The sequence below is a fragment of the Myotis myotis genome, unplaced genomic scaffold, assembly GCF_014108235.1.
Source record: "Myotis myotis isolate mMyoMyo1 unplaced genomic scaffold, mMyoMyo1.p scaffold_m19_p_17, whole genome shotgun sequence".
Classification (NCBI taxonomy): Eukaryota; Metazoa; Chordata; class Mammalia; order Chiroptera; family Vespertilionidae; genus Myotis; species Myotis myotis.
The window spans coordinates 3,448,702-3,467,069 of NW_023416321.1; the positions used below are offsets into that span (position 1 = coordinate 3,448,702).

Genomic DNA, 18,368 nt, shown 5'->3' on the forward strand with positions numbered 1-18,368 from the left:
TACTGAAATAAAGAATACTATACAGACTCCCAACAGCAGACCAGAGGAGTGCAAGAATCAAGGCAAAGATTTGAAATACAAAGAAGCAAAAAACACCCAACTGGAAAAGCAAAATGAAAAAAGAATCTGAAAATATGAAGATAGTGTAAGGAGCCTCTGGGACAGCTTCAAGCGTACCAACATCAGAATTATAGGGGTGCCAGAAGATGAGAGAGAGCAAGATATTGAAAACCTATTTGAAGAAATAATGACAGAAAACTTCCCCCACCTGGTGAAAGAAATAGACTTACAGGTCCAAGAAGCGCAGAGAACCCCAAACAAAAGGAATCCAAAGAGGACCACCCCAAGACACATCATAATTAAAATGCCAAGAGCAAAAGACAAAGAGAGACTCTTAAGAGCAGCAAGAGAAAGAAACTCAATTACCTACAAGGGAATACCCATACGACTGTCAGCTGATTTCTCAACAGAAACTTTGCAGGCCAGAAGGGAGTGGCAAGAAATATTCAAAGTGATGAAAACCAAGAACCTACAACCAAGATTACTTTATCCAGCAAAGCTATCATTCAGAATTGAAGGTCAGATAAAGAGCTTCACAGATAAGGAAAAGCTAAAGGAGTTCATCACCACCAAACCAGGATTATATGAAATGCTGAAAGGTATCCTTTAAGAAGAGGAAGAGGAAGAAAAAGGTAAAGATACAAATTATGAACAACAAATACACATCTATCAACAAGTGAATCTAAGAATCAAGTGAATAAATAATCTGATGAACAGAATGAACTGGTGATTATAATAGAATCAGGGACATAGAAAGGGAATGGACTGACTATTCTTGGGGGGGAAAGGGGTGTGGGAGATGCGGGAAGAGACTGGACAAAAATCGTGCACCTATGGATGAGGACAGTGGGTGGGGAGTGAGGGTGGAGGGTGGGGCGGGAACTGGGAGGAGGGGAGTTATGGGGGGAAAAAAAAGAGGAACAAATGTAATAATCTAAACAATAAAGATTTAATTAAAAAAAAATACAAACAAACAACTCGTGGCTCTGGACTCCAAGGGCAGCCTCCTCGGGCCGGGTGGGCCCAGGATCAGGGCCGGGCCACAGGCAGAACCCTGAGCAGGTCAGAGGCTGTTCACTCCCTGCTCCCACGCCCAAGAAAGGCCAGGATAGATTCTGCCCTCTTGGTTTCCGACCCGATTGGATAGTTGATCTTGTGAAGTGAAAGGCCGGTTCTGGCCACTTCCTGGAAACGCCCTGGCTCGTCAGCTGCTGTGTTTTTCTGTGCAAAGAGCCCCCCTGCTCTCCTATTCACTCCTGATTCGGTAGGAAGACCTGAGGTTTCCCCTCGGGACTCAGTGGCTCCAAAAGATGTCACAGGGTGTGTGTGACACATGGCCAGAGTGGCTCCAGGAGCGAAATATGAGAAAGGCTAACCTCTGAGCCCCGCCCTGAGGGCTTGCTGGGATCCCAGTTGGGAGGGAAATGGGGGGATGGGCACCAAGTTGTAGGAAAAAGGGAGCAAGACCTGCAGAACCGGTGCTTTTCTCTCCCTACATCAGCAAAATAGGTTTTATAAGGGGTGGGGGGAGGGAGGAGGGAGGGAGCATAGCCAAGCATAATGAGCTAGTTTCTGTTTTTAAAAATTATTGATCGATTGCGAGAGAGAGAGAGAGAGAGAGAGAGAAGAAACATCGATTTGTTGTTTCATTTATTTATGCATTCCTCTGGTTGCCTATTGTATATGCCCTGACTGGGATCAAACCTGCAATCCAGGCATATCAGAACTACCTTCCAACCAACTGAGCCGCCCGGCCAGGGCACAATGAACCAGTTTCTCCATTAAGGAGCCCTTGGCATTACTGACAAGTTTATGGAAGATTCAGGCTGGGGTTGATATCCATGGGCTCTTACCTGGAGGGCTGGGGCACAGCAGTGAATTTCTGGTATGTCCTCAGGACAGAGGCCCCTCTTGCCCCTTGCTTCTTACTGAGCTACCAGGTGCCCTGTATTTGAGCCCCTTTCTTTGCAGGCTGGGTTTTGATACCCCTCGGCCTGATCTTCATGCCAATCTCTGGTCCAGAATCTCTCCCCTGACTTTCTGACTTTGGCCCCAAGTCCTCCTTCACCCGGTTGAACTCCTGACCTTCTGGGCTCCTGAGAATCTGGCTACACCTGAAATTCCAGGTTTAGGATATCGTGTCCAATGCTGGGCTTTCTGTTGGAGCTGGGTTCCCGCCTCCAGTCCAGAGGGTTGAGTAAGAGCCGGCCTGACCTGGTGGGTCTGTGTCTGCGATTTCTAGGAGACGGAGCAGCACTGCGAGTTCTCGTTCAGTTCTATTCACCAGTGGGAAGTGAGTCTGTAGGTTGCTCTCACTGACTGGCTCAACCCAGGGGGACCCGTGCGAGGCTGAAAATGTACCTGTTGATGGTCTTCCCTCCCTTCTTCTTGTATCCAGGTGAGTGGGGGCTGGGTCTGAACTCATGGGAAAAGCTTATGGGCAGGAGGAGGTGGCTGCCAGGGGGAGAAGTGGCTCAGAAGGTGTCCTGCTGAGAAGTGGACCCCATTTCTAAGTAATTCCCCCAAGCCATGAGCCTGTGAGGCTCATCCACTCAACTCACCACCAGTGTTTCCGTGGCTACAGTTGCCAATGAAGAAATATGCAGCCTGGCTTTCACACTGAGCCCAGCAGAAGGCATACCTCCTAACCACCCCGGGGGCTGATAATTCAAGAGGACAGATGGATGGGGCCCATCGGTCACAGCAGAGGAGCCCTGGCTGCTCAGGGGAGCTGGCGATGCTTGCTCCTGGACCTTCGTGACTGTGTTAGAAGCAAGGGAGGCTTTGGGAAAGAAGTGAAGGTGGAAGGTGCTTGAGGGAAGGAAAGCAGGGAGGTTGCCAGACAGGGAGGGGTGTGATTCTAGGTCTTTGAGGTAGAAGGAAGCAGCAGAAGTTGGTTGCCGAGGGAGGGACTGGAAAAATCTAGAGGAGGTAGCTTGGTAGGGTGAAGAGGAAAGGAGCAGCTGGGACATGGACAGAGGGTTGAAGTGACCTTGAAGTTGCTGGATGCCACCGGTTGGATTAAGAATTAAGGGGATTGTCTTGAAATGTTGGAAGGCCTTAGGGCTTGGCCTTTGGGCTTCCTCTCTCTCTAGATTCACTCCCTTGTTGATCTCATCTTCTCTCTTGGCTTTAAATGCTATCTGTATACAGATGACTTCAAATTCTGTATCCCTAGTCCCTGGAGATCTTCCTAGATTCCAGAATATTCTACCCAGTTGCCCATTGAACAAGTCCACTCAGACGTTGACATTTCAAATGTGACCTGACCACTCCTTCCCCCTTCAACTCTTTTCTGTCCCACCGTTACGTTGGGAACCTCCATCCTTCTAGGTGCTCAGGCAAAACCTGGGCATCCATATCCTCTCACATCCCATAATGACCCTTAGACAATGTAAGCCACATCCTGTCTCTCCTCTAGTCAAAATCTCCCAATGACCTCCCATCCTACTCAGAGTAAAAATCCACCTCTTTACTGAGCTACCAGGTGCTCACCATCTGAGTTCTTCCATGTCATTGCTGTGGGCTCTTCTCTATTCTGCTCCCCTGGTTCAACCACTTCATGCACACTGGCCTCTTAGATGTTCTTTGAACATGCTAGGCACACTCCTGCCTCAGGGCCTTTGCACTGCTATTCTCTTGAGCCACAGGTTCCAGTCCCTCACATCTTTGCTTCTCATGGAGGCCTTCATTGATGATCTTCATTACAACAACAATTACTTTGCATTATTTTTCTCCACTGTCTGTCTCCTCCCTTCCCCCCACCTTGATTGAATATAAGCTTCAGGAGGGCAGGGATATTTGCACCTACAAACATACCAAGTACGGATTAGAAAAATAGTTGAATGAGTGAATGTATCTAATGGTGATGAAGGTATATGACTGCTGAGACCACCCCACCCCTAGACCAAATCTTTCTACTTTCATAGAACTGAAATATTCAGACTCTTAACATTCATTAGAGAGGACATACATTGCTCATGGGTATGTAAAATAGTGCAGCCACTTTGGAAAAACAATTTGACATGCTTGAAAATGCTAAACATACGGTTACCATGTGACCCAGCAATTCCACTCCTGGGTAAATACCCAAGAGAATTGAAAATATATGTCCATGTAAAAAGTTGGATGCAAATGTTCATGGCAACATTATCTCTAATTGCCCTAAAGTGGGAAAAACTCACATGTGCATCAACTGATGCATAAATAAATAAATATAATGTGGTCTGTCCATAGGATGGATTGGCATAAGGATAGACAAAGGGATCAATGGGTCAGCAAGGAAAATCTATAAAGTAACTCACATATTTACTGTTTGACAAAGAAACCAAAGCAATTCAATGGAGAACATGGGATCAGTGTGATATGGTTTCCGTAGTTGGCATCACTGCTGTGGTCAATGTCAAAGGCCCTGCAGTGGGTGCTTGGCTGTGGAACCACTAGACCCACTAGGAGCGGCCTCTGCACAGCCAGGTGAGCGGGTGCAGCAGCTGCACCTCCTGAGCCCATCAGCACAGGCCAGGAGCACTCACTCCTGTGGCCATGGGTCCGCTGGTGCGTCCTCCCCCTGAGACCAGTTAACACTGAGATGCTGCAAAAGGACAAAGATTTATGGGCCACAGGGAGCGGGAGGGAGGGAGTTATAGGAGATAATTATTGCTCAGAGTCAGTGCTTCTGTTTCCTTGAGCTCCGCAGTGGTGCCGTTAGGTGGTTTTGGGGGTGGCTCTGAGCCAGTGGAACTTGGACGGACAAAGGTGTGTGCTGTGGAAGGTGAATTCCTTCCTTGACTCTGTCCCACTCCTCAGGCCGTGGACTTGTCGGCGCTGCTCACAGTGCAGGCGGCTGCTGCCTGAGCCTCGGGGTGGGGGTGGGGGAGGTGACAGACACATGGATTTGTGTTTTCCAGGCTCATCGTACATCATCTCAGGACCAAAAGAAGTGAGAGGCGGGGAGTGGCACTCATTGTCTGTGCAGTGTCACTATGACCCAGGGTGGGAGACCTACAGGAAGTGGTGGTGTCGTGGGCATGACTGGATTAGCTGTGAGATCCTCGTTATAACCAATGGATCAGAGATGGTGAAGAAGAACCGTGTGTCCATCAGGGACCATCCGAGAAGCCTCATGTTCACTGTGATCATGAAGGAGCTCAGGCGGGAAGATACAGACACTTACTGGTGTGGGATTGAGAGAACTGGAACTGACCATGGGGTCCCTGTTAAAGTGACCATTGAACCAGGTAAGAGGACGTGCGTGTGTGGCTGTGTCCTTTCAGGGCCTGCTCTGCCCTGGTCCCTGAGGCCCCTTTCCAGTGACTGAACTCATTCAGATGAACTGCCACAGAGGAGGGTTGGTCCTGAGGTCTCATGGAATCCTGGCTGCTCACTTAGGTTGGGAGGCGCAGGGTTTCTCTTAGATGCTCTTGGGGCTCCCAGGACCTCCCCAGGATGGATCAAGCCTTTCTGGGCACATATTTTTCTCTGCACAGCTCAGTACCTGAGACTACTGCCCATAGAGACCACGGTGATGGCCCCAGTTTTAGCTCATGGGCTGAGGGAAGCCTCTTCTGTGGGAACCAATTCCTGCCAAGGCTTCCCTGGCACCTCTGGTGCCCAGGTGTCCCTGCTCTCCCTGAAGGTTGGGGCCCGGGCTCATAGCCGTTGTTCCCACCCCTTGTTCCATATCTGGTCTCAGGGGGAAGGAGGCCCAGCACAGTTGGGGGCTGTGGGTCACCCCCGAATTCTGGAAAGGCTTCCACAGCCAAACAGTTGCATTCTGGGCGCCTGACATCCCACCATGAGCCATGGATGCATCTGGGCTTAGAGACGTTCTCTTCCTAAGACCTTCTGGAATAGACACTCCAGGGAGCATCTGGGTGTGAACAGGTGTGTCTGTTGGGCTCTGCTTTGCCGACCCTGGGACAGCCAGCACCAGCTCACAGGACACTTATGGCCGGGAGGGGACCCACTCATAGCGTCCCCACCACACCTGGACCTGGGCGGCCTGAGGGAGCTGCCAAGTGCAGCACGTTCCTTGTCTCATGGGACCTCGAGAATGACCCTGAGTAGGAACTTCCCCATCACAGAAACTTAATAACTTGTCCAAAGGAAAGGCTCTTCCTGAACATGTAATTTGCTCAGGGCCGGCCCTGACCTTAGAAGTCATAGCTCTTGGGTATGTTAGTTACCTGGCACGTCCCCATTCTGCTCTGGTCCTTGCTGGATAAGTAAGATGGGGAGGTACTGGCGGAGGCCCTGCCATAAACAGCGGGAGTGTTTAAAGTTCAGATGAACTCCAGCTGCCATTGCCCTGAGGCAATCCTGGGCCCCCTGAGCCTTCCAGGGCCTGTGTGATGACCCCTTGGACCTGTGCCCAGGTCTCCTACAGCCAAAGAGATGAGTGGTCCTGCTGTAGGCCCCTTCCCGTGGCCCTGCCCCAGGCTCTGCAGGCCAGGGCAGCCCACATCCTCCCCGGATCTGAGCTACGTGCAGGGCTGCAGGTGGGACAGCAGGAGAGTGGAATGTAATCTGTTCTGTATGGCAAGCAACAACTACAGTGTTGACCCCCACCTCTGCCATCGCCTCCACTGCCAATGCGTTCCCAGTACCAGACACCCCAGAAAACTCCACAGGCTTCCCGAATGTGACCAGCCAGCACTCCGATGGCAGGTAAGTCAGCGTGGATGCTGCTGTTCCCTGTGGCCCACTGGTCCCAGACTTCTCCGGTGTGGGGACCCTTTGTAGCCCATGTCCCAGCCAGGATGCCAGGGGCCCTTCCTCTTGCTCTCAGGCCGCACAGTGTCCTTGGTGAGCCCCCACCCCATCCTGCGTCCTGGAGCTCAGTGCAGTTCGGAGATTTGTTGGTTCATTCACGCATCCATCCCACTTCCACTGAGTTACATTCTGCTTGGCCGGCACCATGTTGAGCTCGGGTCACACAGATATAGAGCGCCCCATGCGGAGCTGAGAGTGTGGGAGATGGAGGGGCCGGCAGTCAGGGCAGAGGGCATGGCCAGGGTGTGTGGGCACAGGGTCATGGGGCCACAGTGCCTCTGGTCCAAATTCTGGGAGAACAGGAAGGGCCTGGGGAAGCCCCGTTTCTGTTATGAACTCCTTGTTACTGTTATGGCAACAGCGGGGATCCTGACGATTCCTGGAGTCTCTAGACCACCTGGCAGCTCACAGAGGACTTTCTTGCCTGGTTTCCCCTTTGTGTGGGTCTGTGTCCCAATCCCTTCTTCTTCTTATAAGAACCCCAGTCATTTCCTTTCCACAAGAGCAAGCGAGGGCAAGAAGAGTAAGAAATGAGGAGATCGGGTGGGGGTAGGGGGAGACAGTGGAAGCCAATGTCAGCCCTGGCCATTTTCTTGGAATGAAATGGGGCTGTTATGGGATTCTGAGCACAGGAGGGAGATGCTGAACTTTGGTTAAAAGCATTCCTGGCTGCTGTGCTGATGATGAACTATAGTGTGTGTGTGTGTGTGTGTGTGTGTTGGAGGATGTATGAGTTTCCTGTGGCTGCCATAACAAAATAGCACAAACTGGTGGCTTAACACAAGACAAGTTTATTCTCTCACAGCCCAGGAGGTCCATGATCTGTATAAGTACCGTGCGCTAACCGATTGCGCCACTGGAGCTCCTGAGGTCCATGATCTGAAATCAAGGTTTCGAAAGGGTTGGCTTCTTGGAACTCAAGTGTGTGGGCCGATGGCAACGACCTTAGGCCCATTTCGGGTGCCCAGACACTTCAGTAAAATTCCAAGGAGGCGCTGAGCTGAGGTGGGGGTAGAACCTGTCTCATGCCTCTCTCTTGGCTGTTGGTGGCCGGCCATCCTTGGCGTTCCTTGGCCTGTGGCTGAATCATTCCAGTCTCTGCCCCTGTTGTCACATGGTCTCTGTGACCGTGTCCCTGTTCCCAAATTTTCCTTTTATAAGGACACCAGTCGTTGGGTTAGGCCCATCCTAATCCAGTATGACATCTCTTGATCACATCTGCAAAGCTCTTATTTCCAAATAGGTCATCTTCCCAGGTTCTGAGTGACATGAATTGTGGGCTGGGGACACTGTGCAGCCAGGTCAGAGGACCAGTGAGGAAGCAGGAGACCTCGCCGGTGCCTGTTGTCATACTTCTCTTAGGCTTCTAGACCCATGAAACTCCCTTGTGGAGCCCTCCTCTCCTTTAAAAACAACAGCCATTTCTGAGGGCACCCAGGAGTGGGGCTCCCAGGCTGCAAACTGCAGGCCAAAAGGTGTGTGGCCCTGTCTGCTACCGGGTGGATGGGATCAGGCCCAGAGGCAGGAGGTGAGCTAGGGTTCACCGGTGTCTTCTGTTGTTTCCAGTGGCGACTCCCTGAAGCTCTGCATCTCCCTGCCCCTCTTCATTGTACTGTTGCTGCTTGTCTTGGCGGCAGTCTCACTGTTGGTGTGGAGAGTGGTGAAGCGACAGAAGGAAGGTGAGAGGACCTGGCTGGGCTGGGCTGGGCTGGGCTGGGCTGGGCTGGGTGGAAGTGTGTGGGCCGATGTCCACAGGGCTAGCTCCTTGGAGCTCAAGTGTGTGGACCAATGGCAATGACCTCATGCTCATGTCAGGTGCGCAGCCACTTCCGTGAAATTCCTATGGTTGCCAAGGAGGTACTGAGCTGACATGGGGTAGGGAGAAACACACACACACACACACACACACGTAAATGTGCACACACCTGTATGAGCACACGCACATGTATGCAACATGACATATTGCACATGCACACACAAATAACGTGTAAACACAGATTACATGTATGCACACACATGCGTGCATGCACATGGGTCATACACAGAGTCCTCTGGGTTTTATTATAAAGATTGGTTGAGATTCCTACTTTTGCTCCTCCTCCACCCCAGCCATTCACTCTTAAGCCAGCATCATCCAACGGGATCTGGCCCCAAGCAAACCCTCCTCCTGTCTGGCTCCACTTCCACATCCTCATGTAATGGCACTGCCCCTTCTCAGAGCCCACTGGGACCTGAGCTCTCTCATGGGGTCCTCTCCGGCCCGCTCGCTCCCCGCAGCCTGGGGGATCTTATAATCTGGGAGGGGAAGCCTAGCTCTGTTCATCACGTTTTCTCCCAAGTGCATTGTCCGTGGCTCATGTTGTAGGTACTGTCTGTGCTCCTCAGTATCTAGACTTTTGAAACTAAAAATCTGGCTGGAAAATGTCTTGTTTCTTTGTTGTCTCTAAAGCTGGGAGGCCAGGGGAGGACCAAAGGACAGACAGAAATGGGAACCAGCGAACACCTGAAAGCCGGTCCATCTGCTGCTGACCCAGCTTGAGCACCCCTGGGTCTCCACAGATGACTTTTACGATGGGCACCCGTGTGTCAGGCACAGCCAGGCGCCGGCCATGCAAGGAAGGGCAGGCTCAGCCGCCCAGCAGCCCACAGCCCACCTGAAGTCTAACCAGAATTCGGTGGGACCATCTGATGTATGAGAGGACAGACATCAAGTGCAGTGAGAGCTGGGGAGAGGGGATCAGACAGCCGGGCGGCTGGGTAGGTCGGTGTGAATGACAGATGAGGTAGAGCTCCCGGTAGCATTCCAGGCAGAGCTTCTGGTTGACATTACAGGATGGCCCTGGGATGGCAGTGAGGGAAACAATCCCAGGACGCTGATGGCTGGCTGGGCCCCCCAATCAGTTGATGTCACAGTTCTGTGATGAGGGGAACTGAGCTGAGATCCCCTTATTTTTCAAGTCGAGAAATGGAAGCCCAGAGAAGTGAATGCCCCATGTCACAGACTGTGTCATCTGAAGAGTCAGAATTAGAACCAGGTCTCCCTTCTGGAGCCTCATTCACCTCTTTTCTTTTCTTTTTCTCTCCCCCAGACCTGGGGACCCTCCCAGTCTCAGGATGAGCTTTCTAATTCTGGTTGTTTTTGTCTTTTAGCTGCTGGGATACCCCCAGAGCAGGTAAGAGAGCCCCTGAGGTCAGACTGGCTATACCAGACAGCACTTTCCCCGCTTTTCTTATTTTCCATCTCTCAGGGGCCCTGAGGTTCAAATGTCTCAGACAGACCATGTGCCAAAGTGTCCAGATCCTCCCAGCTGCAGGGCCTGGATGACCGGAGGGGGTGCTGGAAACAGCCAGGGGGGAGGGGCAGGTGTGGGAGACTGAGAGGTGGGAGCTGCAGGGGAAGCTGGGAGAGGGGGGCCAGGGCAGCAGAGGGGCTGGCGTCCTTCTGCGGAAGAGGAACCTGGGCTTCCTCTCCCAGGTGCTCCAGCCCCCGGAGGACAATGTCTGCTATGCCAACCTGCCCCGGAAGCAGACAGGAGCCTCGCTCAGCTCCTTCAGGAAGAGGGCCCCCACACAGCCCTCCTCCTCTGCCCAGGACGACCAGGGGGAAGTGGAGTACATCACCATGGTGGGTACTTGCTGGGGTTGCTGTGGGCCTTGGATTCATTGTCCCTGCTTTGAGGATGGACTTTCCCCCACCCCCGTGGGCACAGAGGAGGGTGGGTGCCGGGCACAATCGCAGCCATTGAAAGACTTGCCTGCTGGGCTCCCCAAGGCGCTTGGCCTTCGGAAGTGTCTCCATATCAGGTCTCCACATGGGGGACTGGGAGCCGGTCAGTGGAGACCCAGCCAGGCCCAGTGACCTGGGAGCACACGCAGAATGTGCTGCCCTGGCACGGAGTTGAGGGAGAGTCACCTGCTGTGGCTGGAGCTCAGGGTGCCCTGCAGGGAGGAGGGAGGCGGGGCTGGAGGGCCTGGGAGTGGCCTTCAGAGTTCCTGAGGGGCATGTCCCCCAGCCTCAGGGAGGCCTCCTCATCAATGAGTACCCCTGCCCCTCAGCTTCCCTGACCTGCGTGCATCTCTGTTACAGGCCCCCTTTCTGGGTTCGGACGTTTTCTATGAGGCTCTGTCTCTGGACACCTTGGATCAGGACTCAATCTACAGCAACACACAGGACCTCATCACCCCCCTTCCCAGCAGGAGCCAGGAGGAGCTCATCCAATTCAGTGCCATCAGGAAGCCTTAGCTGTGCTAAGGACCCCCTGCCCGGCCCCACATGAGGCTTGTCAGCACGTTCCTGCCTCATCTGCTTTCTGCTCCCAGTCCTCTCATCGCCCCCAGCCCGGAACTGGGCTCCAAGCCTGGTCTCAGGGGACTTCTGGGAGATTGAAAGGGGTCTCCCCACTTCCCTTCCTCTCCCTCATAGTTTGGGAAGAGGCTGGGCTATGGGCTGGGCAGCTGAGGGAGGAATAATGATGATCATGACATTAATAGTAATGAACCTTTATTGCTGCCATGTGTGGTGGGTTGAATACGGTTCTATGTGTGCTAATCTCCAGAACCCGTGAGCATTAGCTTCTTTGGCCAAAGGGGCTGGGCAGATGTAATTAAATGAAGGATTTGGAGATGCGGAGATTATTCTGCATTATCCCGGCAGGCCCTAAATAGAACCACAAGGGTCCTCCGTGTAAGAGGGAGGCAAGAAGGTCACAAGAGAAGGGGCTGTGATGACGGAAGCAGAGGTTGGAATGACGCGGCCAGGAGCCAAGGAAAGCTGTAGCCTCTAGAAGCTGGAAAAGTCAAGGACTGGATGCGTCAGAAGGAACCAGCCTCGCGGAGACCCTGACTCCAGAACTGCAGGAGAATAAATGTACGTTGTTTACATGAAGCCACTGATTGATGCGGCAACATTGGAAACGAACGCCCTATTGTGGCAGGCGCTCCCTCCTAAGTGCTCTCCCTACAGTAACTCATTCAATCCTCACAGCAGCCCTACCAGGGCACCTCCATTACTGCCCCATTTTACAGATGAAGAGTCGAGGTCCAGAGAGGTTCAGTGACTTACTGAGTTTTTTCACCACCAAGTGGATGAGTTGGAATTTGAACTCGGGCATTTTGCCTCCAGAGTCTGGGCCACCACCCTGCACTGTGGGTCTAGGGAGGATAGTGTGTGTGTGTGTGTGTGTGTGCGTGCAGGCATGTGCATTCACATAGGGATAGTTAGTGAATATTTACAAACTCCGGACTCACCATGCTTCTTCTAGAGTCCTGGTAGCCCTCTCTCCAGAGCATGTCCTGAATCCTGTCCTGTCCCCTTATCTCCATGGTGACCAGCCTCGTCCAAGCTGCCATCCAGTCCCCTGGCTGGAGTTCCTCTTTCCATCTGTGTCCATTCTCCCAGCAGCCAGACCTGCTCACTCCCTGCTTATCACCCTCGGGTGGCTTCTTCCGCAGCCTATGGGGCCACCAGGACCCCATGGTCCCTGCCTGCGCCTATGACCCTGTCTCTGCCAACCTTCCTGCCCCTCGCTGTCCTTCATCCCCAGGGGCCTTCCTGCTCGCCTTACAGGATAAGGCTTGTTCCCATCTCAGGGCGTTGGCAGGTGCCTGCCCTTTCTGGAACCCTCTCCTTGCAGCTGGATGAATAGTTACCTACAGCTCATCATCACATCTCAGCTCAAATGTCCCCTCTCCGAGCGGCCTTCCCTGACCACTCTAGTGGGCGAAGTCCCCACGATGCCTCCGATTTTTCTCTGTCATGTTGCCCTGCTTTGCTTCCTTTAAAGTAGTGGTTCTCCACCTTCTGGTCTTTTAATTCAGTTCCTCACGTTGTGACCCAACCATAAAATTATTTTCGTTGCTACTTCATAACTGTAATGTTGCTACTGATATGAACCGTCATGTAAATATCTGATATGCAGGATGGTCTTAGGCGACCCCTGTGAAAGGGTCATTCGACCGCCAAAGGGATTGCGACCCACAGGTTGAGAACCACTGCTTTAGAGCATGTACTGCTTCATGAATTTTGTTTGTTTGTTGATCCTCACCCGAGGACATATATTTTTCCATTGATTTTCTTAGAGGTAGTGGAAGAGAGGGGGAGACACACACACAGAGAAATGTAAATAAGAGCAGGGGGCAGACGTTGGCATCTCAGGGAATAGGCACCACTTGCTAGGGGGACTCTGAAGCTCCACTTCTTTCAACAGTTACACCATTATCTCCCCTGGGAGGATGGACCCCGCTGGGAAGGGCATTGCCCGTGTGCTCTGCACCTCCATCCTCCCCTGTGGGCTCCAGGGAGGCTTCTCTGGCCTGAGCGGGAGGTGGAGACAGGAGCAGGCCGGGGTAAATTTAGAGCCACTTCAAGTGTCTGTTCAACACTTCCCCCGTCGGGTGCTCACCTCTGGCTGTTTACCTCCAGCCAAGCTGGGTTTCCTGCCCTGAACATGGAGGAAGTCAGAGCCCTTCCCCAGAGCAGCTGGTAAGAGGAAACATCAGCACACCAACAGCCATGCGTTCCAGGAACTTTCTCACGAAAGGGCCCAGGGATTCCACACGAGAGGGGAGCGCACAGAGGGGGAGGCCTGCAGAGCGTGGAAAATGACGTTGGGGGTTGGTCTGAGTCACCATCCTTTACTGCTCAGGCTGCCCAGGAGGACCAGCCAGTGCCACCCCCCATGCCAGCTGCCTGCCCTGGGATCTGGGCAGGACCCACAAGCCAGCGATCACCAGTGACGTGACCTGCACTTCATCCATTTATCTGAGTCTCCTGGCTTTCCAGCAGGAGGAAAACAAGCTGCTGGAGTCATTCTACAGGGAGGGATGGAGACATTTGAGGCAGGGGGTCTCGCGGGGGTGAGGCCGACGGAGTTCTATTGAAGCATGCCCGATTCCGGAGACAGGTTTAAGACGCAGTTTCAATTTTATTGTTTAAGTATAGGGATATATATAATATTTCAGACCAATCAGAAGTTTATAACATTTTTAGGGCAACCACTGGTAGGAAAGTTAGGGTACTATGTAGGGGGCTCTAGGGGACTTACTCAGGCGGGCGTTGCCACTTCCCGGTGTGCCAAGGAAGCTTGTATAGGCGGAGTGCGCTTATGCCATTGCATTTGCCACTGCACTGAGATAAATCTCCTGAGCTCTTCCCACAGACATTCCACAGGGAGGGATGGAGACGTTCCACAGGGAGGGATGGAGATATTCCACAGGGAGGGAAGCCGCTCACTCTTTTGGGCTTTCCACCATATAGCGATTCTCTTCTGGCAAGTGTCTAGACTATTTTACACAACATCTGACTGCTCTGTCAAAACATGAAATGATTCTTCCTCCTCCATAAGGGTAACCTCTGGGGAGGAAGAAGGGCGAGTGTGTGGGACGGGGTATGTGGGGGGAGTTCTGGGAAGCTGGAAGGTTCCATCTCTTTATCTTGGTAGTGGTTGCCCAGAGGTGCTCACTTTGTGATAATCCATCAGGGTGCACCTGTATGATTTGAGCTTTTCTTGTGGCTGCTATACTTCAATAAAAAGTTTATTTAAAAGCCGTTCTTCCTAGCAACTAAGGTTGGAGGGGAGCCTACATCCCATGGTCACTGCTTCCTAACAAGACAGCAGGAACTACTATACAGAAAACTTAAAAAATAAGACAAATACGTTGATACCCTGCCCCTTTACAAATGGTTTTTTAAGTGGATGACAATAAAAAAGTCATGCACAATAATGAAATAATATCAGTCAGAAGTAGTCAGCGTTATCATAGAAATAAAAACTTTCTACCCACATATGTCACTCTGTTGAGACTCCAGAAGGTTTGAAGCCAGCTTCTTCTCTCAAGAGGCTCACACCCAAGCTCAAAAGACCGGGCATTTATTAGCAGTTTGTTGATCTTTCCCAATTTTTTAAAAATATATTTTATTGATTTTTTACAGAGAGGAAGGGAGAGAGATAGAGAGTCAGAAACATCGATGAGAGAGAAACATCGATCAGCTGCCTCCTGCACATCTCCCACTGGGGATGTGCCCGCAACCCAGGCACATGCCCCCGACCGGAATCGAACCTGGGACCTTTCCGTCCGCAGGCTGACGCTCTATCCACTGAGCCAAACCGGTTTCGGCCCAATTTGTTGATCAGTAAGCCCAAAGGAAGTGAAAGTTCTCATGGGCCACGTCCTGCATTTCATGTGTGAGCAACTGAGGTGGGAATGACCTTAAGCTTAGACCCATGTATCTAGTCACCAGGACGCTTTTGTAATTGACTGGTAATTATGTCGTTCGCTTGCATACACTGTCTATAAAGGCTAGACTCAACCTCAAACAACACAGATTTGATAATAGTTTACTTTAAACTGTAATGGCTTTAAAACTTTCAGACGGGGGCAGTTGTTATAAATCCTTCTCTTCTATACCCCACAGTTCAGAGTCCATTTGAACATGGACCTGCTCTCTCCAATGACCGATCTTTCTTTATTTGTGTCAGAAGTAGCCAGCATGACACAGGGCTGTGCGTCTGAAACTTTACTGTGTATATTTGTTTCCTAAGGATCCTGTTAAATTACAGATGCAGACGCAGCAGATCCGGGAGGAGACTGAGGTTTCACCTCTCTAACAAGCTCTCAGGCGATGCTAACGCTGCTGCTCTATGGACCACACTTGTACAGAGAAAACTTATGAGACCCAGAGTCAAAATTCCTGGCTTTTAGTATCAGCTCTGCCACTTTCTACCTTGTTTCCTTGGACAAGTCACTTGGGCTCTCTGGACTTCAGTTTCCTCAAATATAAACTGTGCAATAAGGGAAGAGGAGGAGTCGTATTCAGGGGTCCTCAAACTACGGCCCCGCGGGCCACATGCGGCCCGCCGAAAACATGTATCCGGCCCGCCGGGTGTTTGTGCCGCCTCTGCCTGTCCTGCTTAGCAGCAGACTCACCCCGGGCCTGCAGTGCGCATGTGTGGAATGTCTGAGGGACAGTGAACTGGCCCCCTGTTTAAAAAGTTTGAGGACCGCTGGCCGTATTATTTCAGAGCTTGCGTCAATGGAATTTTCAGAAGGGTATTTTGATCTTAAAAAATGTCCACGTACAGGACAATGCACAGCCTCTCCGGGACCGACAAATAAAGTAGAAACTGTAAGGATGGAATGAGGAGTCATGAGGACCCACAGTGACTTCTTGCAGCAAACAGAAGGCTCCGATTCTTTCAAAACAATGGATGTTGGATGAAAAGTGTTGCCTAGAGCGAGGCTGCCACTTTCCCCAACAATCGCTTCCAGAGGAGACCTACATTACTGAGGACTGAGCTGCATAAGGAACTCGAATGAGGGAAGCCACAGATGAACAAGAACTTTGAAATAAGCAGACAGTTTCAGGAGGATATGACTAAGTTAAGGCTGGAGGGCAGGTTTCTGGAGTCACGAGGGAGTCTGGTTTGAAAACAACAGGTTTTCTTTCTTTTTTTTTTTCCTGCTGCAGATCACTTCTGTGTCTAATTTTAACCAAGTTGGAAGTGAAAGTTTTCATGGGCCACATGACAGGTCTTTGACCACAACCTTAGGACCTAATGGGGCCTGGGTGGGAAGACAAACAGCCTCCCCAGCGGTTACATGGAAGTTCAGATGGATGAGAGGCAGGAGGGGGTGAATGAGAAAGGGACACCGGTGATTTAAATGAACGAACGAAGCTCCTGGCGATCGGAACCTCTGGCGGCGGCCCCTCCCCCAAAGCACACACATCTGTTTTGAGCAGTAAACAGGATCCAACAGAAAGGGTTCCCTAGGCTCACGGATAGGGGCGAGTTTCTTCTTAAGTCCCTAAGCCAAGTCAGGGGAACAGAGAGAACTCCTGGTGAGGGCGCCTTCTCCCAGCGTTGGGACGGGTGCGGGGGCCTGGAGGGGGGTCTTAACTTATGCAGGACATGCTCATGGAAGTCAGGGCCAGCTCCCCCCTGGTAGGAGTGAGTCTCTGCAGGTCCATGTCCGGCTTGGAGCCCGCTGCTCCCGCTCTCCCGCGTTCTGCGTCAGAGCTTCCGGAAGCTGGGTCCAGGCTCAGCTGGGCGTCGTAGGGGCACCTCCCAATGCAACAAGAAGGCAAAGTCGTGGCTTGAAAGTTTAAAAACAGTCTAGGCTCAGCTGGGCGCCGCAGGCTCAGGTCTAAGTCCCATGGGCCAGGCCGGGCCGCATCCCGGTTCAGCACTGGACAGCTCCCGCGGCACCCAGGAGGGTACCTGGAGCTCAGGTCTGAGACCTTGGCTTTTCAGCACAGCGATGCCGCCCTTGTGTGCCCGGAACCAGCGTCCTGACACCTGGTTGGTCTGTCTCGTGACTCCAGGGTGCGGGGAGGGACGCCAGCTTTCTGTTTAGCCAGCGGCCCGTGCGGATCTCATTCAGCTATGGGATCTCCGGAGGCTCAGCGACCCGGGCTGCATTCGCAGAGCATTGCGGTCCCTGAGCTCAGGGTTCCTGATTCTCAGTGAACGAGCGTCTCCGTCACACCACGCAGCTCAGCTCTTCCCCAGGGTTTGCAGAGGCCAAGTCTGAGACGCTGGCGCAGCTTCTCTGTTCTCCCTGGACATTTGGGACCATTTCCCTCATCTCAGCGGGCCCGTGCTGTGTCCAGGGAGAGCCCAAGGGCTAAAAACGGAACTTTCACCTTCGACCTACCAGTGCCCTAGGACCGCAATGCTAGGATCAGACTGTTTTTATTTTCCCCCCAATATTTTTAATTGATTTCAGAGAGGGAGGTAGAGGGAGAGAGAGATAGACATATCAATGATGAGAGAGAATCATTGATCAGCTGCCTTCTGAACAACCCCTATTGGGGATAGAGCCAGCTACCTGGCATGTGCCCTGACGGGGAATCAAACCATGACCTCCTGGTTCATAGGTCGACAGTCAACCATTGAGCCACACTGGCTGGGCATGATTGCACTGTTTTTAAACTTTCAAGCCATGACTTTGCCTTCTTGTTGCATTGGGAGGTGCCCCTGAACAATCTGTATTGATATATTCCCTTGCTTTCCAGCTTCTGGTTGTGTGCCATCAATGGGGAGCCCCATAGGATATGGGGGGAGCAGGAGGAGGGCAGTGTGGGGGGAGGGTTACTAGGCTTTGCTGCATTCCTCCACTGATGGTCACAGCTCCTGCCTGCCAGCCCCCTGCACACAGCCCTCTTGGTCCCTGGGTCTGTGATGGTTCCCTCCTCTCACCTCTCTTAGGCTGGGGAGTGGGGTGGGGGATGGAAGCCCTATAAGGACCCCAAAACACTGCACCATCCCTCCTGGTTTCCCAGCACCCTGCCAACATCTTGGTCAATAGTCTGTTTATTAAACCTCCTAGAATGATCCAACACGAGTGACCACCTGCTTCCTGCTGGGACCCTGACAGAGCCAACCTGGGGCCCCGGAGGCTGGGAGCACTTACTGTGAATCCGATGCCCACAGTGGCCGAGAAGGAGTCGGGGATGAACTTGCCCTGGTCTTCCCCACACCACTGTCACCCACCAGGATAATCTGAAGGGAGCAATGGAGAGGTGGGAGCCACAGTGT

The 18,368-nt window shown here is 52.2% G+C and overlaps 1 pseudogene; it reads left to right on the forward strand.

Moving 5' to 3' along the window:
• The first annotated feature begins 4,219 nt into the window (after positions 1-4,219).
• LOC118671167 lies at positions 4,220-10,828 on the forward strand (annotated as a pseudogene).
• The last annotated feature ends 7,540 nt before the right edge of the window (positions 10,829-18,368 follow it).